Source organism: Struthio camelus, chromosome 18, assembly GCF_040807025.1.
Source record: "Struthio camelus isolate bStrCam1 chromosome 18, bStrCam1.hap1, whole genome shotgun sequence".
NCBI lineage: Eukaryota > Metazoa > Chordata > Aves > Struthioniformes > Struthionidae > Struthio > Struthio camelus.
Window position 1 is genome coordinate 2413827 of NC_090959.1, and position 27970 is coordinate 2441796.

The following is a 27970-nucleotide window of genomic DNA, read 5'->3' on the forward strand; positions in this document are numbered from 1 at the left end:
TGGCCAAGGCAGCTGGGAGGTGTTTGGGGCGCTTGAGGCGGGGCCCCCACAGCAGGATGATGCCAGTGGCAAAAGAGGAAATGGTCTGGGCAAGAGAGCTGCAGGTGCTGTGTTTGAGCCATCTGTGTTTGTCCGTGAAGGTTTCTTGCCATGATTGCGCCGAGGATGGAGAAGCTTGAGGCTCTTGAAGAGGAGAAGGGCCTCCTGCAGCAGGCTGAGCGAGAACAGCAGCAGCTGGGAAAGAAGAAACAGCCAGGCAGCCAGAAGAACAGCTCAGGTAAGCTAAGAGACTTCGTGAGACTAACACACATCTAGAGGCAGATTTCTCCAGTCCTGTCAACAGGAGCCAGCGTGTTTGCTCTCAGCTGTGGAACAGGCGCCTTGTGCTTGCTGGTGACAAAACTGCACCTAAGTCACAGCTGCTGCGTCCTTTGTGAGGCGTTCGTTCAGGCAGACGCTCTTCTGAACGGTTGTTCTGGGCTCTTGCACGTGTGCCCTCCGAGCAGGAAAGAGGGCTTGCTTAGCCCTGTGGCCAACACACTTTGCCACGGAGACCATTCACAGGCGGGAATTGTACTTCCTGTCCTTGGTAGGAGCTGCCGAGACGAGTGAGCCTTCAGCTGTTGGGAAGAAGACCAGAAGAGCTGTGCGTACTTCAGTGCTCTGCGGGGAGAGCTGGCAGGTCATGGCTCGAGCCACATGGCACAGCTTGTCATCTGAGGAAGAAGATGCTACTCGGAGAGCTCTCAAAGGGAGACCTGTGAGTAGGCGCTGGGTGGGTGCGGGTGGCCACGCCTGCTAGGTGGCAGTGCGTTGGCGCTGCGGACTCCTGGGGTGGGGGGGTGCTGACACGCACACAGCCTCTCTCAGCTTGTGACTGCTGGTGGATGGTCAGGGCGTGTCCTGAGCAATGCCCTGAGGAAGCAGGGAGGGGTGTTGCCATGCTGGGAGGGTCTGTGTTGGAAAAATGAGGAGGGCTCTGGCCTTCCTGACCGGTGGGGCTCCTATTTCCGCCTCCCACTGACACCAGTCCCCAGGAAAACCTTCAGCTTGTCTTGGAGCCAACTGTCCCAGTGTGCACCTGCGTGGCTGGGGATTCGCTCTGCTAATGCCGCCGACGAAGAACTGTGGGCACCGAATCACAATTCCTGCCTCTTTCTGTTGTGTGCTGAATCTTGTTCTGTAATGCATGTCTTCCCTCCTGTAGGAAGAAGAATGTGTATCAAGCAGCAAGCTGCGAAGCTGGCAAGAGGCTGCTCATCAGGAACTTGAGAGTCCTGAAGGCAACCGGAGTGAGCCGCCGCTTGAGGCCCAAGACACTGACAAGCAAGGTGCGTACAAGCCTGGACTAGAGTGCCCTAAGGCTCTGTGTTGCCTGCCAGGACTGCAGGCACTGCTCTGGCTTCCTTCTGAGGGCTCGCCTTTGCTCTAGTTCAGAAATGCTTTGCAGGAGGCTCCAAGAGAGGAGCTGTAGCCTGACGGAGCTGTGGCTGCTTTGCTGGCTCCTCCCGTCACAGTAGCTGAGGGGAAGCAGTGGGGAGGGCTGGAGGCTGTGCGCTGACCTGAGTTGAGGAGCAAGGTTAAGCAGCAGCCAGAGGAGGTTTCCACAGGCTAATGTCTCTAAGCCAGTGGTGAGCGTCAGTCATACTCTCCGCAGGAAGTCTTTGTAGCCTAGGGACAAAGTCTCGCTTTGCTTTCCACACCGCCTTGCCAAGGGAGCGCTACAGGCTTGGAAGTTACTCAGGGATGGCTGTTTGTTTCTTGCTGCAGAAAGCAGTAGGGAGGATTCTTCGAGAGAGCTGTGTCTCTGTCCTGAGACAAGCAAATGCTTCTCTTCAGGAGCCTGCGAAGGAGACAGCGACGCTGACCTGAAAGAGAGCAGAAGATTTTGGCAGGTATGACAGCAGCCTCCTGCTATGTCTCAGAAGATAGCAGCTGTCGTGCTGTGACGTGGTTGAGCTGTATCTGTTAACCGGGTCCAGCTGAGTTTCTTCTCTTTGTCCTGAGCCTTTCCTGCCTCACCATCACTCCCCACGCTGCCCACACGCTTGCTGCACTCCTGCATCTTTCTGCTAGGAGGGCTTTATTCGCAAAGCACCCAAGCGTCTGAGTGTCCAGAAGCGCAGCTGCTTGACTGGGGCAGCCAGAGGCCTCTCTCCTTGGTGAGCATGTGGCCATTTGTGGGTTAGTTTCTTCCTGGAGGAGCTCCAAGAGTAGCTTAGAGAAGAGCGTGCTTGTTGCCCAGTTGGCCTCAGCGGGGCTCATGACGTGCTGCCTGGCTCCGTCCCTTGGAAGAGCCTCTCGGAAAGCATTGAAGAAGGTGGTGGGGAGACATCCCGAGAGTCAAGGATGAGCCTTCTGTTGTCTTGACAGGCAACCTGTCAAGGTCCGAAAGAGTGACCGAGGGAGGAGGACAAGTTGAGGCCGTTGCCTGGGTCTGTGCGTGGCTTGCAACTCACGCCCCACTTTGCATGCGGCTGGCAGCCTCCCTCAGTACTGCCTCAGAGCTGCAAAGGAACCTGGGAAAATTCAGAGCCCAGCTGTGTGCTGAGCCAGGAAGAAGTCTAACCCTCGGAGGCTTGAAAGCACTACCGTGTGTGCTGAAGAAGCTTGTGGAAGCGTCTTTGTCTCTTTCCTCATCCCTCCTACCCTGCTCATGCTGTGGGCGATCTGTTTTACAGCTTCACCAGCCAGCTGGTGAGGTGACTTGGCGAGATGCACATTGTCCCTTCCTGAGCACCGAGTGCAACAGTCGGCGTGACCCACATTTGCAGGCCTCTTCCAGCTGCAAAGACAACCTCCGGAGACTAAAGAGAGGAGGCGATGGCGAAGTAGCTGGGCCATCGGGGTGAGAAAACCTGAGTTTCCACCAGGTGGCTTGCGCAGAGTGCTAGCTGCAGCTGCCTCAGCACGCAGGTGCGGGAGAGCAATTTGTGGCAAAGACAGACAACCTAAAACGTGGTGTCAGCTTTCAGAAAAGGCTTGGGCCACAGGTGGCAAAAGGAAAGGATGGCCCTGAACTGCCAGGGCAGTTGAAGAACTGCAGAGCTCTTGAAGAAGACAAAGCCCTGCCCCAGCAGGCGGAGTGAGAGCAGGTGTGCCTGGCACTCTTAGGGGGCTCTTGGCCTCCCATACTTAGCCTGAGTCCATTAGCTGCACTACATTGTCTCCATGGTCCCTGTGGCTGCTTTCTCATGTGGTGAGCAGCGAAACACAGAGCATTCCTGAGCCGGATTGTGCCAGCGCTCATCTGTTCATGGGTTAGTTTCCTCCTGCAGGAGCTCCAAGGTTAGCTTAGAGGCAAGCGGGCTGCTGCCCGCTTGTCATTAGCGGGGCGTGTTAAGTGCTGCCCAGCTCCATCCTGCGGAACAGCTTCTCAGAAAGTATGGCAAGAGCTGAGTGCTCGAGGAACAAAGATTTCTTGTCTTCCTGCTCACAGAACTAGCATTCTTCACATCAGCGCTGGAAAAGGTGCAAAGGAGCCGGAGATGACAGGGAGGGGTGTCATGAGAGCAGGCAGCACGCATGGCAGAAGAGTCCAGAGCAAAGAGACCTGTCCAATATCTTAGCCTCCTCCACCTCCTCTCTCCGTTTTGTTCCCCCTTCACTCATTGTTCCCTCGTGGTTTCTGGCCCCGAAGTCTTTCAATGCACGAGTACCTAATGAAGTCCGGAGTGCGCTGCTAGGGAGCCCACTAACAGAAGGCCATGAGGGTAAGCAACTCTATTGTGTCTTTCTTCTGCCAAGAGCCGTTATTGATTCCTTTGGGAAGCATTTGGTATGCAGCACATGAGACGGCGCTGAGCCGCAGGCTGTGGGCCAGGCGGAGGGAGCAGTTCCCTGCCAGAGGAGCCACGCGAGCTGGCAGCGTGGCGGGAGAAAGCAGCCTGAGGGAAGCTGAATTCCCAGGGTTGGACGGAGCGTGTTGTCGGGCTTGTCTTGACAAAGTTGCCAAAGATGCTGTTGAGAGGGTTGGATGCACCTTGGACGAAGTTGCAGCTTCTTGGATTGAAGAGAATTACTTTTCTGAAATGCTGCAGGTGCCCCTTGAGACAACTGCAGGCATGCCAGACACCTTTGTCAAGCCAGGTGTTCAGCATGGGAACTCTGGGCGCCAGAAGCCACAAGGTTGCCCTCATTGCACCCATGCCACAACGTTGCTGCTGGATCCCGAGAGGGTAGCATGCATGCAAGCAAGGGGTAGCATCCCAAATGCCATTTCCAGAGTTCAGCAGCTCCATTCAGGACTGCGTGGGTATGCTGCAATTGTTGTCAGCGATAGTCGTGGAACGCCGAAGAAGCTTGAAGAAGAAAGGCATGCAGAGGCAAGCTCCTTGAAGAAGCCTTCACAAGAAAACACTGTGGCGAGTGGGCCAGTGGATTTCCTCTTAAATCAGCACGGTCAACGTCAGAGCGCCGTTGCTTGAGGAGGGAATTGTGGGAGGTGGGACACAAAAGAGCCCAGGCGCAGAGGTGGGAAGGAGATCTCTCCGGGGCAGGACTTGCGAAGGCCAGAAGGAAGGAAAATTCCTGCTAGACAACTAGAGAAGAGTCAACCAAGAACGAAGCTCCCACCTCTGAGCGTCCCGGGAATGGTCATGCCTTCAGAGGCAGAAGACCCATCTGAAGAGGAACTGTCACGTACTCTCCTGCAGTCTGTCCTCGGAGGCTCTGCGTAAGATGCTCAGAGCGCGCCAGAAGGCTTACAGAAGCCCTTGTATTACCCCTCGGCAAGCACATCAAGACCTTATAGCTCAGTGCTGGGAGCCCTAGCTCAGCGGAGGCCAAGGAGCATCTCACATGCTGAGATGCCTTGCCCTGCATGGACCAGCAGCTTTCCAGAGAGCCCGTCCCTGCAGCGGCTCCAAAGCCCCCTTCCCAGAGAGGAGCCCGGTGGAGACGCATGCATGTAAAGCTTGTGGCGGGCAGCTGGGGCAAGGCGAGTGGTGAGGAAGGTGTGTGACTCGAGGCTCCAGTTGTTCTTCTGAGATGGGTGCTGAGAAGTAGCAGCCAGCAAGAGGAGGGAGGGAGATTGCTCAGACTCTTGAACAATCTGCGGGGAGAAGAACATGAAGGGAAGCACATGGCAGAGGGCTGTGCTCCCCCTCACTCCAGCTGCCTTTGGTGGGCAAGGGCAAGGGCAGCGTCTGGTGCCCGTGCCCTGTCCCACCATGGCCCTCTCTCAGCCGCAGGGCTTGCTGATGGTGCTGATGGTGTGGGTCAGCAGAGAACAGCAGAGATGTGAGTGTTTGGGCAGCTGTGGGGAAGCTGTTAGCAGCTGTTTACATGCCTACAGCACTGCTGGGCCTTGCTGTCTTGGCAGAAAGCCACAGGCACCATGGCAAGGCCATTGCCCAGCAGGGCAACTAAAGGGTGCCCCCAAAGTGCCAGAAGGGAAGGACATTGCTCACCTCCGAGAGTGGCTCCTGCGGGAGCAAAGCGAGAGGCTGAGAGATGGAGAGAGGGAGATGAGGGCCAGGTAAGAGACAAGACAAGTAAGCCTTGCTCCAGGAGTGGGCCTGTGGCCTTTCCGCGTGGTGCTGGCTGGAGCCTTGTGTTCCGGGAAACGCTGCCTAAGTCAAGCGGGTGCAGATGCTGACTGTGCCTCGAGTGGCAGCATGAGTGTGTGGAGCTTGGCTAAGGCAGCTGTTAGGTGTTTGGGGCGCTTGAGGCGAGGCCCCCCACAGCAGGATGATGCTGGTGGCAAAAGAGGAAATGGTCTGGGCAAGAGAGCTGCAGGTGCTGTGTTTGAGCCGTCTGTGTTTGTCTGTGAAGGTTTCTTGCCATGATTGCGCCGAGGATGGAGAAGCTTGAGGCTCTTGAAGAGGAGAAGGGCCTCCTGCAGCAGGCTGAGCGAGAACAGCAGCAGCTGGGAAAGAAGAAACAGCCAGGCAGCCAGAAGAACAGCTCAGGTAAGCTAAGAGAATTCGTGAGACTAACACACATCTAGAGGCAGATTTCTCCAGTCCTGTCAACAGGAGCCAGCGTGTTTGCTCTCAGCTGTGGAACAGGCGCCTTGTGCTTGCTGGTGACAAAACTGCACCTAAGTCACAGCTGCTGCGTCCTTTGTGAGGCGTTCGTTCAGGCAGATGCTCTTCTGAACGGTTGTTCTGGGCTCTTGCACGTGTGCCCTCCGAGCAGGAAAGAGGGCTTGCTTAGCCCTGTGGCCAACACACTTTGCCACGGAGACCATTCACAGGCGGGAATTGTACTTCCTGTCCTTGGTAGGAGCTGCCGAGACGAGTGAGCCTTCAGCTGTTGGGAAGAAGACCAGAAGAGCTGTGCGTACTTCAGTGCTCTGCGGGGAGAGCTGGCAGGTCATGGCTCGAGCCACATGGCACAGCTTGTCATCTGAGGAAGAAGATGCTACTCGGAGAGCTCTCAAAGGGAGACCTGTGAGTAGGCGCTGGGTGGGTGCGGGTGGCCACGCCTGCTAGGTGGCAGTGCGTTGGCGCTGTGGACTCCTGGGGTGGGGGGGTGCTGACACGCACACAGCCTCTGCCAGCTTGTGACTGCTGGTGGATGGTCAGGGTGTGTCCTGAGCAATGCCCTGAGGAAGCAGGGAGGGGTGTTGCCATGCTGGGAGGGTCTGTGTTGGAAAAACGAGGAGGGCTCTGGCCTTCCTGACCGGTGGGGCTCCTATTTCCGCCTCCCACTGACACCCGTCCCCAGGAAAACCTTCAGCTTGTCTTGGAGCCAACTGTCCCAGTGTGCACCTGCGTGGCTGGGGATTCGCTCTGCTAATGCCGCCGACGAAGAACTGTGGGCACCGAATCACAATTCCTGCCTCTTTCTGTTGTGTGCTGAATCTTGTTCTGTAATGCATGTCTTCCCTCCTGTAGGAAGAAGAATGTGTATCAAGCAGCAAGCTGCGAAGCTGGCAAGAGGCTGCTCATCAGGAACTTGAGAGTCCTGAAGGCAACCGGAGTGAGCCGCCGCTTGAGGCCCAAGACACTGACAAGCAAGGTGCGTACAAGCCTGGACTAGAGTGCCCTAAGGCTCTGTGTTGCCTGCCAGGACTGCAGGCACTGCTCTGGCTTCCTTCTGAGGGCTCGCCTTTGCTCTAGTTCAGAAATGCTTTGCAGGAGGCTCCAAGAGAGGAGCTGTAGCCTGACGGAGCTGTGGCTGCTTTGCTGGCTCCTCCCGTCACAGTAGCTGAGGGGAAGCAGTGGGGAGGGCTGGAGGCTGTGCGCTGACCTGAGTTGAGGAGCAAGGTTAAGCAGCAGCCAGAGGAGGTTTCCACAGGCTAATGTCTCTAAGCCAGTGGTGAGCGTCAGTCATACTCTCCGCAGGAAGTCTTTGTAGCCTAGGGACAAAGTCTCGCTTTGCTTTCCACACCGCCTTGCCAAGGGAGCGCTACAGGCTTGGAAGTTACTCAGGGATGGCTGTTTGTTTCTTGCTGCAGAAAGCAGTAGGGAGGATTCTTCGAGAGAGCTGTGTCTCTGTCCTGAGACAAGCAAATGCTTCTCTTCAGGAGCCTGCGAAGGAGACAGCGACGCTGACCTGAAAGAGAGCAGAAGATTTTGGCAGGTATGACAGCAGCCTCCTGCTATGTCTCAGAAGATAGCAGCTGTCGTGCTGTGACGTGGTTGAGCTGTATCTGTTAACCGGGTCCAGCTGAGTTTCTTCTCTTTGTCCTGAGCCTTTCCTGCCTCACCATCACTCCCCACGCTGCCCACACGCTTGCTGCACTCCTGCATCTTTCTGCTAGGAGGGCTTTATTCGCAAAGCACCCAAGCGTCTGAGTGTCCAGAAGCGCAGCTGCTTGACTGGGGCAGCCAGAGGCCTCTCTCCTTGGTGAGCATGTGGCCATTTGTGGGTTAGTTTCTTCCTGGAGGAGCTCCAAGAGTAGCTTAGAGAAGAGCGTGCTTGTTGCCCAGTTGGCCTCAGCGGGGCTCATGACGTGCTGCCTGGCTCCGTCCCTTGGAAGAGCCTCTCGGAAAGCATTGAAGAAGGTGGTGGGGAGACATCCCGAGAGTCAAGGATGAGCCTTCTGTTGTCTTGACAGGCAACCTGTCAAGGTCCGAAAGAGTGACCGAGGGAGGAGGACAAGTTGAGGCCGTTGCCTGGGTCTGTGCGTGGCTTGCAACTCACGCCCCACTTTGCATGCGGCTGGCAGCCTCCCTCAGTACTGCCTCAGAGCTGCAAAGGAACCTGGGAAAATTCAGAGCCCAGCTGTGTGCTGAGCCAGGAAGAAGTCTAACCCTCGGAGGCTTGAAAGCACTACCGTGTGTGCTGAAGAAGCTTGTGGAAGCGTCTTTGTCTCTTTCCTCATCCCTCCTACCCTGCTCATGCTGTGGGCGATCTGTTTTACAGCTTCACCAGCCAGCTGGTGAGGTGACTTGGCGAGATGCACATTGTCCCTTCCTGAGCACCGAGTGCAACAGTCGGCGTGACCCGCATTTGCAGGCCTCTTCCAGCTGCAAAGACAACCTCCGGAGACTAAAGAGAGGAGGCGATGGCGAAGTAGCTGGGCCATCGGGGTGAGAAAACCTGAGTTTCCACCAGGTGGCTCGCGCAGAGTGCTAGCTGCAGCTGCCTCAGCACGCAGGTGCGGGAGAGCAATTTGTGGCAAAGACAGACAACCTAAAACGTGGTGTCAGCTTTCAGAAAAGGCTTGGGCCACAGGTGGCAAAAGGAAAGGATGGCCCTGAACTGCCAGGGCAGTTGAAGAACTGCAGAGCTCTTGAAGAAGACAAAGCCCTGCCCCAGCAGGCGGAGTGAGAGCAGGTGTGCCTGGCACTCTTAGGGGGCTCTTGGCCTCCCATACTTAGCCTGAGTCCATTAGCTGCACTACATTGTCTCCATGGTCCCTGTGGCTGCTTTCTCATGTGGTGAGCAGCGAAACACAGAGCATTCCTGAGCCGGATTGTGCCAGCGCTCATCTGTTCATGGGTTAGTTTCCTCCTGCAGGAGCTCCAAGGTTAGCTTAGAGGCAAGCGGGCTGCTGCCCGCTTGTCATTAGCAGGGCGTGTTAAGTGCTGCCCAGCTCCATCCTGCGGAACAGCTTCTCAGAAAGTATGGCAAGAGCTGAGTGCTCGAGGAACAAAGATTTCTTGTCTTCCTGCTCACAGAACTAGCATTCTTCACATCAGCGCTGGAAAAGGTGCAAAGGAGCCGGAGATGACAGGGAGGGGTGTCATGAGAGCAGGCAGCACGCATGGCAGAAGAGTCCAGAGCAAAGAGACCTGTCCAATATCTTAGCCTCCTCCACCTCCTCTCTCCGTTTTGTTCCCCCTTCACTCATCGTTCCCTCGTGGTTTCTGGCCCCGAAGTCTTTCAATGCACGAGTACCTAATGAAGTCCGGAGTGCGCTGCTAGGGAGCCCACTAACAGAAGGCCATGTGGGTAAGCAACTCTATCGTGTCTTTCTTCTGCCAAGAGCCGTTATTGATTCCTTTGGGAAGCATTTGGTATGCAGCACATGAGACGGCGCTGAGCCGCAGGCTGTGGGCCAGGCGGAGGGAGCAGTTCCCTGCCAGAGGAGCCATGCGAGCTGGCAGCGTGGCGGGAGAAAGCAGCCTGAGGGAAGCTGAATTCCCAGGGTTGGACGGAGCGTGTTGTCGGGCTTGTCTTGACAAAGTTGCCAAAGATGCTGTTGAGAGGGTTGGATGCACCTTGGACGAAGTTGCAGCTTCTTGGATTGAAGAGAATTACTTTTCTGAAATGCTGCAGGTGCCCCTTGAGACAACTGCAGGCATGCCAGACACCTTTGTCAAGCCAGGTGTTCAGCATGGGAACTCTGGGCGCCAGAAGCCACAAGGTTGCCCTCATTGCACCCATGCCACAACGTTGCTGCTGGATCCCGAGAGGGTAGCATGCATGCAAGCAAGGGGTAGCATCCCAAATGCCATTTCCAGAGTTCAGCAGCTCCATTCAGGACTGTGTGGGTATGCTGCAATTGTTGTCAGCGATAGTCGTGGAACGCCGAAGAAGCTTGAAGAAGAAAGGCATGCAGAGGCAAGCTCCTTGAAGAAGCCTTCACAAGAAAGCACTGTGGCGAGTGGGCCAGTGGATTTCCTCTTAAATCAGCACGGTCAACGTCAGAGCGCCGTTGCTTGAGGAGGGAATTGAGGGAGGTGGGACACAAAAGAGCCCAGGCGCAGAGGTGGGAAGGAGATCTCTCCGGGGCAGGACTTTCGAAGGCCAGAAGGAAGGAAAATTCCTGCTAGACAACTAGAGAAGAGTCAACCAAGAACGAAGCTCCCACCTCTGAGCGTCCCGGGAATGGTCATGCCTTCAGAGGCAGAAGACCCATCTGAAGAGGAACTGTCACGTACTCTCCTGCAGTCTGTCCTCGGAGGCTCTGCGTAAGATGCTCAGAGCGCGCCAGAAGGCTTTCAGAAGCCCTTGTATTACCCCTCGGCAAGCACATCAAGACCTTATAGCTCAGTGCTGGGAGCCCTAGCTCAGCGGAGGCCAAGGAGCATCTCACATGCTGAGATGCCTTGCCCTGCATGGACCAGCAGCTTTCCAGAGAGCCCGTCCCTGCAGCGGCTCCAAAGCCCCCTTCCCAGAGAGGAGCCCGGTGGAGACGCATGCATGTAAAGCTTGTGGCGGGCAGCTGGGGCAAGGCGAGTGTATGCATAGAATCACACACAGAATCACACAGAATCGTTTAGGTTGGAAGGGACCTCTGGAGATCATCTCGTCCAACCTCCCTGCTCAAGCAGGGTCACCTAGAGCATATTGCCCAGGATCACATCCAGACGGGTTTTGAATATCTCCAGCGAAGGAGACTCCACCACCCCTCTGGGCAACCTGTTCCAATGCTCTGTCACCCTCACAGTGAAGAAGTTTTTTCTCAGGTTCAGATGGAACTTCCTGTGGTTCAGTTTCTGCCCATTGCCTCTTGTCCTGTTGCTGGGCACCACGGAGAAGAGGCTGGCCTCATCCTCTTGACACTCCCCCTTCAGATACTTGTACACGTTGATGAGATCCCCTCTCAATCTTCTCTTCTCCAGGCTGAACAGGCCCAGCTCTTGCAGTCTTTCTTCATAGGAGAGATGCTCCAGCCCTCTAATCATCTTGGTAGCCCTCCGCTGGACTCTCTCCAGGAGTGCCATGTCTCTCTTGTACTGGGGAGCCCAGAACTGGACACAGTACTCCAGGTGAGGCCTCACCAGGGCTGAATAGAGGGGCAGGATCACCTCCCTCGACCTGCTGGCAACACTCTGCCTAACGCACCCTAGGATCCCATTGGCCTTCTTGGCCACAAGGGCACACTGCTGGCTCATGTTTAACTTGTTGTCCACCAGCACTCCCAGGTCCTTCTCGGCAGAGCTACTTTCCAACAGGTCAGTCCCCAGCCTGTACTGGTGCATGGGATTATTCCTGCCTAGGTGCAGGACCTTGCACTTGCCTTTGTTGAACTTCATGAGGTTCCTCTCCGCCCACCTCTCCAGCCTGTCCAGGTCCCTCTGAATGGCAGCACAGTCTTCTGGTGTGTCAGCCACTCCCCCCAGTTTAGTATCATCAGCAAACTTGCTGAGAGTGCACTCTGTCCCTTCCTCCAGGTCATTGATGAATATATTGAACAAGACTGGGCCCAGGACTGACCCCTGGGGGACACCACTAGCCACAGGCCTCCAACTTGACTCTGCGCCATTCACCACAACCCTCTGAGCTCGGCCATCCAGCCAGTTCTCAAGCCACCTCACCGTCCACTCATCTAGCCCACATTTCCTGAGCTTACCTAGGAGGATGTGATGGGAGACAGTGTCAAAAGCCTTGCTGAAGTCCAGAAAGACAACATCCACTGCTCTCCCCTCATCTACCCAGCCAGTCATTCTGTCATAGAAGGCTATCAGATTGGTCAAGCATGATTTCCCTTTGGTGAATCCATGCTGACTACTCCTGATCACCTTCTTGTCCTCCAGATGCTTAGTGATGACCTCCAGGATGAGCTGTTCCATCACCTTTCCCGGGATGGAGGTGAGGCTGACAGGCCTGTAGTTTCCTGGCTCCTCCTTCTTGCCCTTTTTGAAGACTGGCGTGACATTGGCTTTCTTCCAGTCCTCAGGCACCTCTCCTGATCTCCAGGACCTTTCAAAGATGATGGAGAGAGGCCTAGCGATAACATCTGCCAGCTCCCTCAGCACTCGTGGGTGCATCCCATCGGGGCCCATGGATTTGTGGATGTCAAGTTTGGACAAAAGATCTCTAACCCGATCCTCCTCAACCAAGGGAGAGTCTTCCTTTCTCCAGCCTTCCTCTCTTGTCTCCAAGGTCTGGAATTCCTCAGGACTGGCCTTAGCAGTGAAGACAGAAGCAAAGAAGGCATTCAATAACTCTGCCCTCTCTGTATCCTTTGTCACCAGGGCACCCGCCCCTTTCAGCAGCGGGCCCACGTTTTCCCTAGTCTTCCTTTTGCTATTGATGTATTTGAAGAAGGCCTTCTTGTTGTCCTTGACATCCCTTGCCAGATTTAATTCCAACTGGGCCTTAGCCTTCCTTGTCGCATCCCTGCACACTCTGACAACGTCCCTGTATTCCTCCCAAGTGGCCTGTCCCCTTTTCCACATTCTGTACACTTCCTTCTTCTGCTGGAGTTTGGCCAGGAGTTCCTTGCTCATCCATGCAGGTCTCCTGCCCGCTTTGCTGAACTTCTTCCTCAGAGGGATGCACTGATTCTGAGCCTGGAGGAAGTGATGCTTGAATATTAACCAGCTTTCTTGGACCCCTCTTCCTTCTAGGGCCCTACCCCAGGAGATTCCCCTAATGTGGGAGTGGTGAGGAAGGTGTGTGACTCGAGGCTCCAGTTGTTCTTCTGAGATGGGTGCTGAGAAGTAGCAGCCAGCAAGAGGAGGGAGGGAGATTGCTCAGACTCTTGAACAATCTGCGGGGAGAAGAACATGAAGGGAAGCACATGGCAGAGGGCTGTGCTCCCCCTCACTCCAGCTGCCTTTGGTGGGCAAGGGCAAGGGCAGCGTCTGGTGCCCGTGCCCTGTCCCACCATGGCCCTCTCTCAGCCGCAGGGCTTGCTGATGGTGCTGATGGTGTGGGTCAGCAGAGAACAGCAGAGATGTGAGTGTTTGGGCAGCTGTGGGGAAGCTGTTAGCAGCTGTTTACATGCCTACAGCACTGCTGGGCCTTGCTGTCTTGGCAGAAAGCCACAGGCACCATGGCAAGGCCATTGCCCAGCAGGGCAACTAAAGGGTGCCCCCAAAGTGCCAGAAGGGAAGGACATTGCTCACCTCCGAGAGTGGCTCCTGCGGGAGCAAAGCGAGAGGCTGAGAGATGGAGAGAGGGAGATGAGGGCCAGGTAAGAGACAAGAGAAGTAAGCCTTGCTCCAGGAGTGGGCCTGTGGCCTTTCCGCGTGGTGCTGGCTGGAGCCTTGTGTTCCGGGAAACGCTGCCTAAGTCAAGCGGGTGCAGATGCTGACTGTGCCTCGAGTGGCAGCATGAGTGTGTGGAGCTTGGCTAAGGCAGCTGTTAGGTGTTTGGGGCGCTTGAGGCGAGGCCCCCCACAGCAGGATGATGCTGGTGGCAAAAGAGGAAATGGTCTGGGCAAGAGAGCTGCAGGTGCTGTGTTTGAGCCGTCTGTGTTTGTCTGTGAAGGTTTCTTGCCATGATTGCGCCGAGGATGGAGAAGCTTGAGGCTCTTGAAGAGGAGAAGGGCCTCCTGCAGCAGGCTGAGCGAGAACAGCAGCAGCTGGGAAAGAAGAAACAGCCAGGCAGCCAGAAGAACAGCTCAGGTAAGCTAAGAGAATTCGTGAGACTAACACACATCTAGAGGCAGATTTCTCCAGTCCTGTCAACAGGAGCCAGCGTGTTTGCTCTCAGCTGTGGAACAGGCGCCTTGTGCTTGCTGGTGACAAAACTGCACCTAAGTCACAGCTGCTGCGTCCTTTGTGAGGCGTTCGTTCAGGCAGACGCTCTTCTGAACGGTTGTTCTGGGCTCTTGCACGTGTGCCCTCCGAGCAGGAAAGAGGGCTTGCTTAGCCCTGTGGCCAACACACTTTGCCACGGAGACCATTCACAGGCGGGAATTGTACTTCCTGTCCTTGGTAGGAGCTGCCGAGACGAGTGAGCCTTCAGCTGTTGGGAAGAAGACCAGAAGAGCTGTGCGTACTTCAGTGCTCTGCGGGGAGAGCTGGCAGGTCATGGCTCGAGCCACATGGCACAGCTTGTCATCTGAGGAAGAAGATGCTACTCGGAGAGCTCTCAAAGGGAGACCTGTGAGTAGGCGCTGGGTGGGTGCGGGTGGCCACGCCTGCTAGGTGGCAGTGCGTTGGCGCTGCGGACTCCTGGGGTGGGGGGGTGCTGACACGCACACAGCCTCTGCCAGCTTGTGACTGCTGGTGGATGGTCAGGGTGTGTCCTGAGCAATGCCCTGAGGAAGCAGGGAGGGGTGTTGCCATGCTGGGAGGGTCTGTGTTGGAAAAACGAGGAGGGCTCTGGCCTTCCTGACCGGTGGGGCTCCTATTTCCGCCTCCCACTGACACCCGTCCCCAGGAAAACCTTCAGCTTGTCTTGGAGCCAACTGTCCCAGTGTGCACCTGCGTGGCTGGGGATTCGCTCTGCTAATGCCGCCGCCGCCGAACTGTGGGCACCGAATCACAATTCCTGCCTCTTTCTGTTGTGTGCTGAATCTTGTTCTGTAATGCATGTCTTCCCTCCTGTAGGAAGAAGAATGTGTATCAAGCAGCAAGCTGCGAAGCTGGCAAGAGGCTGCTCATCAGGAACTTGAGAGTCCTGAAGGCAACCGGAGTGAGCCGCCGCTTGAGGCCCAAGACACTGACAAGCAAGGTGCGTACAAGCCTGGACTAGAGTGCCCTAAGGCTCTGTGTTGCCTGCCAGGACTGCAGGCACTGCTCTGGCTTCCTTCTGAGGGCTCGCCTTTGCTCTAGTTCAGAAATGCTTTGCAGGAGGCTCCAAGAGAGGAGCTGTAGCCTGACGGAGCTGTGGCTGCTTTGCTGGCTCCTCCCGTCACAGTAGCTGAGGGGAAGCAGTGGGGAGGGCTGGAGGCTGTGCGCTGACCTGAGTTGAGGAGCAAGGTTAAGCAGCAGCCAGAGGAGGTTTCCACAGGCTAATGTCTCTAAGCCAGTGGTGAGCGTCAGTCATACTCTCCGCAGGAAGTCTTTGTAGCCTAGGGACAAAGTCTCGCTTTGCTTTCCACACCGCCTTGCCAAGGGAGCGCTACAGGCTTGGAAGTTACTCAGGGATGGCTGTTTGTTTCTTGCTGCAGAAAGCAGTAGGGAGGATTCTTCGAGAGAGCTGTGTCTCTGTCCTGAGACAAGCAAATGCTTCTCTTCAGGAGCCTGCGAAGGAGACAGCGACGCTGACCTGAAAGAGAGCAGAAGATTTTGGCAGGTATGACAGCAGCCTCCTGCTATGTCTCAGAAGATAGCAGCTGTCGTGCTGTGACGTGGTTGAGCTGTATCTGTTAACCGGGTCCAGCTGAGTTTCTTCTCTTTGTCCTGAGCCTTTCCTGCCTCACCATCACTCCCCACGCTGCCCACACGCTTGCTGCACTCCTGCATCTTTCTGCTAGGAGGGCTTTATTCGCAAAGCACCCAAGCGTCTGAGTGTCCAGAAGCGCAGCTGCTTGACTGGGGCAGCCAGAGGCCTCTCTCCTTGGTGAGCATGTGGCCATTTGTGGGTTAGTTTCTTCCTGGAGGAGCTCCAAGAGTAGCTTAGAGAAGAGCGTGCTTGTTGCCCAGTTGGCCTCAGCGGGGCTCATGACGTGCTGCCTGGCTCCGTCCCTTGGAAGAGCCTCTCGGAAAGCATTGAAGAAGGTGGTGGGGAGACATCCCGAGAGTCAAGGATGAGCCTTCTGTTGTCTTGACAGGCAACCTGTCAAGGTCCGAAAGAGTGACCGAGGGAGGAGGACAAGTTGAGGCCGTTGCCTGGGTCTGTGCGTGGCTTGCAACTCACGCCCCACTTTGCATGCGGCTGGCAGCCTCCCTCAGTACTGCCTCAGAGCTGCAAAGGAACCTGGGAAAATTCAGAGCCCAGCTGTGTGCTGAGCCAGGAAGAAGTCTAACCCTCGGAGGCTTGAAAGCACTACCGTGTGTGCTGAAGAAGCTTGTGGAAGCGTCTTTGTCTCTTTCCTCATCCCTCCTACCCTGCTCATGCTGTGGGCGATCTGTTTTACAGCTTCACCAGCCAGCTGGTGAGGTGACTTGGCGAGATGCACATTGTCCCTTCCTGAGCACCGAGTGCAACAGTCGGCGTGACCCGCATTTGCAGGCCTCTTCCAGCTGCAAAGACAACCTCCGGAGACTAAAGAGAGGAGGCGATGGCGAAGTAGCTGGGCCATCGGGGTGAGAAAACCTGAGTTTCCACCAGGTGGCTCGCGCAGAGTGCTAGCTGCAGCTGCCTCAGCACGCAGGTGCGGGAGAGCAATTTGTGGCAAAGACAGACAACCTAAAACGTGGTGTCAGCTTTCAGAAAAGGCTTGGGCCACAGGTGGCAAAAGGAAAGGATGGCCCTGAACTGCCAGGGCAGTTGAAGAACTGCAGAGCTCTTGAAGAAGACAAAGCCCTGCCCCAGCAGGCGGAGTGAGAGCAGGTGTGCCTGGCACTCTTAGGGGGCTCTTGGCCTCCCATACTTAGCCTGAGTCCATTAGCTGCACTACATTGTCTCCATGGTCCCTGTGGCTGCTTTCTCATGTGGTGAGCAGCGAAACACAGAGCATTCCTGAGCCGGATTGTGCCAGCGCTCATCTGTTCATGGGTTAGTTTCCTCCTGCAGGAGCTCCAAGGTTAGCTTAGAGGCAAGCGGGCTGCTGCCCGCTTGTCATTAGCGGGGCGTGTTAAGTGCTGCCCAGCTCCATCCTGCGGAACAGCTTCTCAGAAAGTATGGCAAGAGCTGAGTGCTCGAGGAACAAAGATTTCTTGTCTTCCTGCTCACAGAACTAGCATTCTTCACATCAGCGCTGGAAAAGGTGCAAAGGAGCCGGAGATGACAGGGAGGGGTGTCATGAGAGCAGGCAGCACGCATGGCAGAAGAGTCCAGAGCAAAGAGACCTGTCCAATATCTTAGCCTCCTCCACCTCCTCTCTCCGTTTTGTTCCCCCTTCACTCATCGTTCCCTCGTGGTTTCTGGCCCCGAAGTCTTTCAATGCACGAGTACCTAATGAAGTCCGGAGTGCGCTGCTAGGGAGCCCACTAACAGAAGGCCATGAGGGTAAGCAACTCTATTGTGTCTTTCTTCTGCCAAGAGCCGTTATTGATTCCTTTGGGAAGCATTTGGTACGCAGCACATGAGACGGTGCTGAGCCGCAGGCTGTGGGCCAGGCGGAGGGAGCAGTTCCCTGCCAGAGGAGCCACGTGAGCTGGCAGCGTGGCGGGAGAAAGCAGCCTGAGGGAAGCTGAATTCCCAGGGTTGGACGGAGCGTGTTGTCGGGCTTGTCTTGACAAAGTTGCCAAAGATGCTGTTGAGAGGGTTGGATGCACCTTGGACGAAGTTGCAGCTTCTTGGATTGAAGAGAATTACTTTTCTGAAATGCTGCAGGTGCCCCTTGAGACAACTGCAGGCATGCCAGACACCTTTGTCAAGCCAGGTGTTCAGCATGGGAACTCTGGGCGCCAGAAGCCACAAGGTTGCCCTCATTGCACCCATGCCACAACGTTGCTGCTGGATCCCGAGAGGGTAGCATGCATGCAAGCAAGGGGTAGCATCCCAAATGCCATTTCCAGAGTTCAGCAGCTCCATTCAGGACTGCGTGGGTATGCTGCAATTGTTGTCAGCGATAGTCGTGGAACGCCGAAGAAGCTTGAAGAAGAAAGGCATGCAGAGGCAAGCTCCTTGAAGAAGCCTTCACAAGAAAGCACTGTGGCGAGTGGGCCAGTGGATTTCCTCTTAAATCAGCACGGTCAACGTCAGAGCGCCGTTGCTTGAGGAGGGAATTGTGGGAGGTGGGACACAAAAGAGCCCAGGCGCAGAGGTGGGAAGGAGATCTCTCCGGGGCAGGACTTGCGAAGGCCAGAAGGAAGGAAAATTCCTGCTAGACAACTAGAGAAGAGTCAACCAAGAACGAAGCTCCCACCTCTGAGCGTCCCGGGAATGGTCATGCCTTCAGAGGCAGAAGACCCATCTGAAGAGGAACTGTCACGTACTCTCCTGCAGTCTGTCCTCGGAGGCTCTGCGTAAGATGCTCAGAGCGCGCCAGAAGGCTTTCAGAAGCCCTTGTATTACCCCTCGGCAAGCACATCAAGACCTTATAGCTCAGTGCTGGGAGCCCTAGCTCAGCGGAGGCCAAGGAGCATCTCACATGCTGAGATGCCTTGCCCTGCATGGACCAGCAGCTTTCCAGAGAGCCCGTCCCTGCAGCGGCTCCAAAGCCCCCTTCCCAGAGAGGAGCCCGGCGGAGACGCATGCATGTAAAGCTTGTGGCGGGCAGCTGGGGCAAGGCGAGTGGTGAGGAAGGTGTGTGACTCGAGGCTCCAGTTGTTCTTCTGAGATGGGTGCTGAGAAGTAGCAGCCAGCAAGAGGAGGGAGGGAGATTGCTCAGACTCTTGAACAATCTGCGGGGAGAAGAACATGAAGGGAAGCACATGGCAGAGGGCTGTGCTCCCCCTCACTCCAGCTGCCTTTGGTGGGCAAGGGCAAGGGCAGCGTCTGGTGCCCGTGCCCTGTCCCACCATGGCCCTCTCTCAGCCGCAGGGCTTGCTGATGGTGCTGATGGTGTGGGTCAGCAGAGAACAGCAGAGATGTGAGTGTTTGGGCAGCTGTGGGGAAGCTGTTAGCAGCTGTTTACATGCCTACAGCACTGCTGGGCCTTGCTGTCTTGGCAGAAAGCCACAGGCACCATGGCAAGGCCATTGCCCAGCAGGGCAACTAAAGGGTGCCCCCAAAGTGCCAGAAGGGAAGGACATTGCTCACCTCCGAGAGTGGCTCCTGCGGGAGCAAAGCGAGAGGCTGAGAGATGGAGAGAGGGAGATGAGGGCCAGGTAAGAGACAAGAGAAGTAAGCCTTGCTCCAGGAGTGGGCCTGTGGCCTTTCCGCGTGGTGCTGGCTGGAGCCTTGTGTTCCGGGAAACGCTGCCTAAGTCAAGCGGGTGCAGATGCTGACTGTGCCTCGAGTGGCAGCATGAGTGTGTGGAGCTTGGCTAAGGCAGCTGGGAGGTGTTTGGGGCGCTTGAGGCGAGGCCCCCCACAGCAGGATGATGCCGGTGGCAAAAGAGGAAATGGTCTGGGCAAGAGAGCTGCAGGTGCTGTGTTTGAGCCGTCTGTGTTTGTCTGTGAAGGTTTCTTGCCATGATTGCGCCGAGGATGGAGAAGCTTGAGGCTCTTGAAGAGGAGAAGGGCCTCCTGCAGCAGGCTGAGCGAGAACAGCAGCAGCTGGGAAAGAAGAAACAGCCAGGCAGCCAGAAGAACAGCTCAGGTAAGCTAAGAGACTTCGTGAGACTAACACACATCTAGAGGCAGATTTCTCCAGTCATGTCAACAGGAGCCAGCGTGTTTGCTCTCAGCTGTGGAACAGGCGCCTTGTGCTTGCTGGTGACAAAACTGCACCTAAGTCACAGCTGCTGCGTCCTTTGTGAGGCGTTCGTTCAGGCAGACGCTCTTCTGAACGGTTGTTCTGGGCTCTTGCACGTGTGCCCTCCGAGCAGGAAAGAGGGCTTGCTTAGCCCTGTGGCCAACACACTTTGCCACGGAGACCATTCACAGGCGGGAATTGTACTTCCTGTCCTTGGTAGGAGCTGCCGAGACGAGTGAGCCTTCAGCTGTTGGGAAGAAGACCAGAAGAGCTGTGCGTACTTCAGTGCTCTGCGGGGAGAGCTGGCAGGTCATGGCTCGAGCCACATGGCACAGCTTGTCATCTGAGGAAGAAGATGCTACTCGGAGAGCTCTCAAAGGGAGACCTGTGAGTAGGCACTGGGTGGGTGCGGGTGGCCACGCCTGCTAGGTGGCAGTGCGTTGGCGCTGCGGACTCCTGGGGTGGGGGGGTGCTGACACGCACACAGCCTCTGCCAGCTTGTGACTGCTGGTGGATGGTCAGGGTGTGTCCTGAGCAATGCCCTGAGGAAGCAGGGAGGGGTGTTGCCATGCTGGGAGGGTCTGTGTTGGAAAAACGAGGAGGGCTCTGGCCTTCCTGACCGGTGGGGCTCCTATTTCCGCCTCCCACTGACACCCGTCCCCAGGAAAACCTTCAGCTTGTCTTGGAGCCAACTGTCCCAGTGTGCACCTGCGTGGCTGGGGATTCGCTCTGCTAATGCCGCCGACGAAGAACTGTGGGCACCGAATCACAATTCCTGCCTCTTTCTGTTGTGTGCTGAATCTTGTTCTGTAATGCATGTCTTCCCTCCTGTAGGAAGAAGAATGTGTATCAAGCAGCAAGCTGCGAAGCTGGCAAGAGGCTGCTCATCAGGAACTTGAGAGTCCTGAAGGCAACCGGAGTGAGCCGCCGCTTGAGGCCCAAGACACTGACAAGCAAGGTGCGTACAAGCCTGGACTAGAGTGCCCTAAGGCTCTGTGTTGCCTGCCAGGACTGCAGGCACTGCTCTGGCTTCCTTCTGAGGGCTCGCCTTTGCTCTAGTTCAGAAATGCTTTGCAGGAGGCTCCAAGAGAGGAGCTGTAGCCTGACGGAGCTGTGGCTGCTTTGCTGGCTCCTCCCGTCACAGTAGCTGAGGGGAAGCAGTGGGGAGGGCTGGAGGCTGTGCGCTGACCTGAGTTGAGGAGCAAGGTTAAGCAGCAGCCAGAGGAGGTTTCCACAGGCTAATGTCTCTAAGCCAGTGGTGAGCGTCAGTCATACTCTCCGCAGGAAGTCTTTGTAGCCTAGGGACAAAGTCTCGCTTTGCTTTCCACACCGCCTTGCCAAGGGAGCGCTACAGGCTTGGAAGTTACTCAGGGATGGCTGTTTGTTTCTTGCTGCAGAAAGCAGTAGGGAGGATTCTTCGAGAGAGCTGTGTCTCTGTCCTGAGACAAGCAAATGCTTCTCTTCAGGAGCCTGCGAAGGAGACAGCGACGCTGACCTGAAAGAGAGCAGAAGATTTTGGCAGGTATGACAGCAGCCTCCTGCTATGTCTCAGAAGATAGCAGCTGTCGTGCTGTGACGTGGTTGAGCTGTATCTGTTAACCGGGTCCAGCTGAGTTTCTTCTCTTTGTCCTGAGCCTTTCCTGCCTCACCATCACTCCCCACGCTGCCCACACGCTTGCTGCACTCCTGCATCTTTCTGCTAGGAGGGCTTTATTCGCAAAGCACCCAAGCGTCTGAGTGTCCAGAAGCGCAGCTGCTTGACTGGGGCAGCCAGAGGCCTCTCTCCTTGGTGAGCATGTGGCCATTTGTGGGTTAGTTTCTTCCTGGAGGAGCTCCAAGAGTAGCTTAGAGAAGAGCGTGCTTGTTGCCCAGTTGGCCTCAGCGGGGCTCATGACGTGCTGCCTGGCTCCGTCCCTTGGAAGAGCCTCTCGGAAAGCATTGAAGAAGGTGGTGGGGAGACATCCCGAGAGTCAAGGATGAGCCTTCTGTTGTCTTGACAGGCAACCTGTCAAGGTCCGAAAGAGTGACCGAGGGAGGAGGACAAGTTGAGGCCGTTGCCTGGGTCTGTGCGTGGCTTGCAACTCACGCCCCACTTTGCATGCGGCTGGCAGCCTCCCTCAGTACTGCCTCAGAGCTGCAAAGGAACCTGGGAAAATTCAGAGCCCAGCTGTGTGCTGAGCCAGGAAGAAGTCTAACCCTCGGAGGCTTGAAAGCACTACCGTGTGTGCTGAAGAAGCTTGTGGAAGCGTCTTTGTCTCTTTCCTCATCCCTCCTACCCTGCTCATGCTGTGGGCGATCTGTTTTACAGCTTCACCAGCCAGCTGGTGAGGTGACTTGGCGAGATGCACATTGTCCCTTCCTGAGCACCGAGTGCAACAGTCGGCGTGACCCGCATTTGCAGGCCTCTTCCAGCTGCAAAGACAACCTCCGGAGACTAAAGAGAGGAGGCGATGGCGAAGTAGCTGGGCCATCGGGGTGAGAAAACCTGAGTTTCCACCAGGTGGCTCGCGCAGAGTGCTAGCTGCAGCTGCCTCAGCACGCAGGTGCGGGAGAGCAATTTGTGGCAAAGACAGACAACCTAAAACGTGGTGTCAGCTTTCAGAAAAGGCTTGGGCCACAGGTGGCAAAAGGAAAGGATGGCCCTGAACTGCCAGGGCAGTTGAAGAACTGCAGAGCTCTTGAAGAAGACAAAGCCCTGCCCCAGCAGGCGGAGTGAGAGCAGGTGTGCCTGGCACTCTTAGGGGGCTCTTGGCCTCCCATACTTAGCCTGAGTCCATTAGCTGCACTACATTGTCTCCATGGTCCCTGTGGCTGCTTTCTCATGTGGTGAGCAGCGAAACACAGAGCATTCCTGAGCCGGATTGTGCCAGCGCTCATCTGTTCATGGGTTAGTTTCCTCCTGCAGGAGCTCCAAGGTTAGCTTAGAGGCAAGCGGGCTGCTGCCCGCTTGTCATTAGCGGGGCGTGTTAAGTGCTGCCCAGCTCCATCCTGCGGAACAGCTTCTCAGAAAGTATGGCAAGAGCTGAGTGCTCGAGGAACAAAGATTTCTTGTCTTCCTGCTCACAGAACTAGCATTCTTCACATCAGCGCTGGAAAAGGTGCAAAGGAGCCGGAGATGACAGGGAGGGGTGTCATGAGAGCAGGCAGCACGCATGGCAGAAGAGTCCAGAGCAAAGAGACCTGTCCAATATCTTAGCCTCCTCCACCTCCTCTCTCCGTTTTGTTCCCCCTTCACTCATCGTTCCCTCGTGGTTTCTGGCCCCGAAGTCTTTCAATGCACGAGTACCTAATGAAGTCCGGAGTGCGCTGCTAGGGAGCCCACTAACAGAAGGCCATGAGGGTAAGCAACTCTATTGTGTCTTTCTTCTGCCAAGAGCCGTTATTGATTCCTTTGGGAAGCATTTGGTACGCAGCACATGAGACGGTGCTGAGCCGCAGGCTGTGGGCCAGGCGGAGGGAGCAGTTCCCTGCCAGAGGAGCCACGTGAGCTGGCAGCGTGGCGGGAGAAAGCAGCCTGAGGGAAGCTGAATTCCCAGGGTTGGACGGAGCGTGTTGTCGGGCTTGTCTTGACAAAGTTGCCAAAGATGCTGTTGAGAGGGTTGGATGCACCTTGGACGAAGTTGCAGCTTCTTGGATTGAAGAGAATTACTTTTCTGAAATGCTGCAGGTGCCCCTTGAGACAACTGCAGGCATGCCAGACACCTTTGTCAAGCCAGGTGTTCAGCATGGGAACTCTGGGCGCCAGAAGCCACAAGGTTGCCCTCATTGCACCCATGCCACAACGTTGCTGCTGGATCCCGAGAGGGTAGCATGCATGCAAGCAAGGGGTAGCATCCCAAATGCCATTTCCAGAGTTCAGCAGCTCCATTCAGGACTGCGTGGGTATGCTGCAATTGTTGTCAGCGATAGTCGTGGAACGCCGAAGAAGCTTGAAGAAGAAAGGCATGCAGAGGCAAGCTCCTTGAAGAAGCCTTCACAAGAAAGCACTGTGGCGAGTGGGCCAGTGGATTTCCTCTTAAATCAGCACGGTCAACGTCAGAGCGCCGTTGCTTGAGGAGGGAATTGTGGGAGGTGGGACACAAAAGAGCCCAGGCGCAGAGGTGGGAAGGAGATCTCTCCGGGGCAGGACTTGCGAAGGCCAGAAGGAAGGAAAATTCCTGCTAGACAACTAGAGAAGAGTCAACCAAGAACGAAGCTCCCACCTCTGAGCGTCCCGGGAATGGTCATGCCTTCAGAGGCAGAAGACCCATCTGAAGAGGAACTGTCACGTACTCTCCTGCAGTCTGTCCTCGGAGGCTCTGCGTAAGATGCTCAGAGCGCGCCAGAAGGCTTTCAGAAGCCCTTGTATTACCCCTCGGCAAGCACATCAAGACCTTATAGCTCAGTGCTGGGAGCCCTAGCTCAGCGGAGGCCAAGGAGCATCTCACATGCTGAGATGCCTTGCCCTGCATGGACCAGCAGCTTTCCAGAGAGCCCGTCCCTGCAGCGGCTCCAAAGCCCCCTTCCCAGAGAGGAGCCCGGCGGAGACGCATGCATGTAAAGCTTGTGGCGGGCAGCTGGGGCAAGGCGAGTGGTGAGGAAGGTGTGTGACTCGAGGCTCCAGTTGTTCTTCTGAGATGGGTGCTGAGAAGTAGCAGCCAGCAAGAGGAGGGAGGGAGATTGCTCAGACTCTTGAACAATCTGCGGGGAGAAGAACATGAAGGGAAGCACATGGCAGAGGGCTGTGCTCCCCCTCACTCCAGCTGCCTTTGGTGGGCAAGGGCAAGGGCAGCGTCTGGTGCCCGTGCCCTGTCCCACCATGGCCCTCTCTCAGCCGCAGGGCTTGCTGATGGTGCTGATGGTGTGGGTCAGCAGAGAACAGCAGAGATGTGAGTGTTTGGGCAGCTGTGGGGAAGCTGTTAGCAGCTGTTTACATGCCTACAGCACTGCTGGGCCTTGCTGTCTTGGCAGAAAGCCACAGGCACCATGGCAAGGCCATTGCCCAGCAGGGCAACTAAAGGGTGCCCCCAAAGTGCCAGAAGGGAAGGACATTGCTCACCTCCGAGAGTGGCTCCTGCGGGAGCAAAGCGAGAGGCTGAGAGATGGAGAGAGGGAGATGAGGGCCAGGTAAGAGACAAGAGAAGTAAGCCTTGCTCCAGGAGTGGGCCTGTGGCCTTTCCGCGTGGTGCTGGCTGGAGCCTTGTGTTCCGGGAAACGCTGCCTAAGTCAAGCGGGTGCAGATGCTGACTGTGCCTCGAGTGGCAGCATGAGTGTGTGGAGCTTGGCTAAGGCAGCTGGGAGGTGTTTGGGGCGCTTGAGGCGAGGCCCCCCACAGCAGGATGATGCCAGTGGCAAAAGAGGAAATGGTCTGGGCAAGAGAGCTGCAGGTGCTGTGTTTGAGCCGTCTGTGTTTGTCTGTGAAGGTTTCTTGCCATGATTGCGCCGAGGATGGAGAAGCTTGAGGCTCTTGAAGAGGAGAAGGGCCTCCTGCAGCAGGCTGAGCGAGAACAGCAGCAGCTGGGAAAGAAGAAACAGCCAGGCAGCCAGAAGAACAGCTCAAGTCAGCTAAGAGACTGCGTGAGACTAACACACATCTAGAGGCAGATTTCTCCAGTCATGTCAACAGGAGCCAGCGCGTTTGCTCTCAGCTGTGGAACAGGCGCCTTGTGCTTGCTGGTGACAAAACTGCACCTAAGTCACAGCTGCTGCGTCCTTTGTGAGGCGTTCGTTCAGGCAGACGCTCTTCTGAACGGTTGTTCTGGGCTCTTGCACGTGTGCCCTCCGAGCAGGAAAGAGGGCTTGCTTAGCCCTGTGGCCAACACACTTTGCCACGGAGACCATTCACAGGCGGGAATTGTACTTCCTGTCCTTGGTAGGAGCTGCCGAGACGAGTGAGCCTTCAGCTGTTGGGAAGAAGACCAGAAGAGCTGTGCGTACTTCAGTGCTCTGCGGGGAGAGCTGGCAGGTCATGGCTCGAGCCACATGGCACAGCTTGTCATCTGAGGAAGAAGATGCTACTCGGAGAGCTCTCAAAGGGAGACCTGTGAGTAGGCGCTGGGTGGGTGCGGGTGGCCACGCCTGCTAGGTGGCAGTGCGTTGGCGCTGCGGACTCCTGGGGTGGGGGGGTGCTGACACGCACACAGCCTCTGCCAGCTTGTGACTGCTGGTGGATGGTCAGGGCGTGTCCTGAGCAATGCCCTGAGGAAGCAGGGAGGGGTGTTGCCATGCTGGGAGGGTCTGTGTTGGAAAAACGAGGAGGGCTCTGGCCTTCCTGACCTGTGGGGCTCCTATTTCCGCCTCCCACTGACACCCGTCCCCAGGAAAACCTTCAGCTTGTCTTGGAGCCAACTGTCCCAGTGTGCACCTGCGTGGCTGGGGATTCGCTCTGCTAATGCCGCCGACGAAGAACTGTGGGCACCGAATCACAATTCCTGCCTCTTTCTGTTGTATGCTGAATCTTGTTCTGTAATGCATGTCTTCCCTCCTGTAGGAAGAAGAATGTGTATCAAGCAGCAAGCTGCGAAGCTGGCAAGAGGCTGCTCATCAGGAACTTGAGAGTCCTGAAGGCAACCGGAGTGAGCCGCCGCTTGAGGCCCAAGACACTGACAAGCAAGGTGCGTACAAGCCTGGACTAGAGTGCCCTAAGGCTCTGTGTTGCCTGCCAGGACTGCAGGCACTGCTCTGGCTTCCTTCTGAGGGCTCGCCTTTGCTCTAGTTCAGAAATGCTTTGCAGGAGGCTCCAAGAGAGGAGCTGTAGCCTGACGGAGCTGTGGCTGCTTTGCTGGCTCCTCCCGTCACAGTAGCTGAGGGGAAGCAGTGGGGAGGGCTGGAGGCTGTGCGCTGACCTGAGTTGAGGAGCAAGGTTAAGCAGCAGCCAGAGGAGGTTTCCACAGGCTAATGTCTCTAAGCCAGTGGTGAGCGTCAGTCATACTCTCCGCAGGAAGTCTTTGTAGCCTAGGGACAAAGTCTCGCTTTGCTTTCCACACCGCCTTGCCAAGGGAGCGCTACAGGCTTGGAAGTTACTCAGGGATGGCTGTTTGTTTCTTGCTGCAGAAAGCAGTAGGGAGGATTCTTCGAGAGAGCTGTGTCTCTGTCCTGAGACAAGCAAATGCTTCTCTTCAGGAGCCTGCGAAGGAGACAGCGACGCTGACCTGAAAGAGAGCAGAAGATTTTGGCAGGTATGACAGCAGCCTCCTGCTATGTCTCAGAAGATAGCAGCTGTCGTGCTGTGACGTGGTTGAGCTGTATCTGTTAACCGGGTCCAGCTGAGTTTCTTCTCTTTGTCCTGAGCCTTTCCTGCCTCACCATCACTCCCCACGCTGCCCACACGCTTGCTGCACTCCTGCATCTTTCTGCTAGGAGGGCTTTATTCGCAAAGCACCCAAGCGTCTGAGTGTCCAGAAGCGCAGCTGCTTGACTGGGGCAGCCACAGGCCTCTCTCCTTGGTGAGCATGTGGCCATTTGTGGGTTAGTTTCTTCCTGGAGGAGCTCCAAGAGTAGCTTAGAGAAGAGCGTGCTTGTTGCCCAGTTGGCCTCAGCGGGGCTCATGACGTGCTGCCTGGCTCCGTCCCTTGGAAGAGCCTCTCGGAAAGCATTGAAGAAGGTGGTGGGGAGACATCCCGAGAGTCAAGGATGAGCCTTCTGTTGTCTTGACAGGCAACCTGTCAAGGTCCGAAAGAGTGACCGAGGGAGGAGGACAAGTTGAGGCTGTTGCCTGGGTCTGTGCGTGGCTTGCAACTCACGCCCCACTTTGCATGCGGCTGGCAGCCTCCCTCAGTACTGCCTCAGAGCTGCAAAGGAACCTGGGAAAATTCAGAGCCCAGCTGTGTGCTGAGCCAGGAAGAAGTCTAACCCTCGGAGGCTTGAAAGCACTACCGTGTGTGCTGAAGAAGCTTGTGGAAGCGTCTTTGTCTCTTTCCTCATCCCTCCTACCCTGCTCATGCTGTGGGCGATCTGTTTTACAGCTTCACCAGCCAGCTGGTGAGGTGACTTGGCGAGATGCACATTGTCCCTTCCTGAGCACCGAGTGCAACAGTCGGCGTGACCCGCATTTGCAGGCCTCTTCCAGCTGCAAAGACAACCTCCGGAGACTAAAGAGAGGAGGCGATGGCGAAGTAGCTGGGCCATCGGGGTGAGAAAACCTGAGTTTCCACCAGGTGCCTCTTCTGCCAAGAGCCGTTATTGATTCCTTTGGGAAGCATTTGGTATGCAGCACATGAGACGGCGCTGAGCCGCAGGCTGTGGGCCAGGCGGAGGGAGCAGTTCCCTGCCAGAGGAGCCATGCGAGCTGGCAGCGTGGCGGGAGAAAGCAGCCTGAGGGAAGCTGAATTCCCAGGGTTGGACGGAGCGTGTTGTCGGGCTTGTCTTGACAAAGTTGCCAAAGATGCTGTTGAGAGGGTTGGATGCACCTTGGACGAAGTTGCAGCTTCTTGGATTGAAGAGAATTACTTTTCTGAAATGCTGCAGGTGCCCCTTGAGACAACTGCAGGCATGCCAGACACCTTTGTCAAGCCAGGTGTTCAGCATGGGAACTCTGGGCGCCAGAAGCCACAAGGTTGCCCTC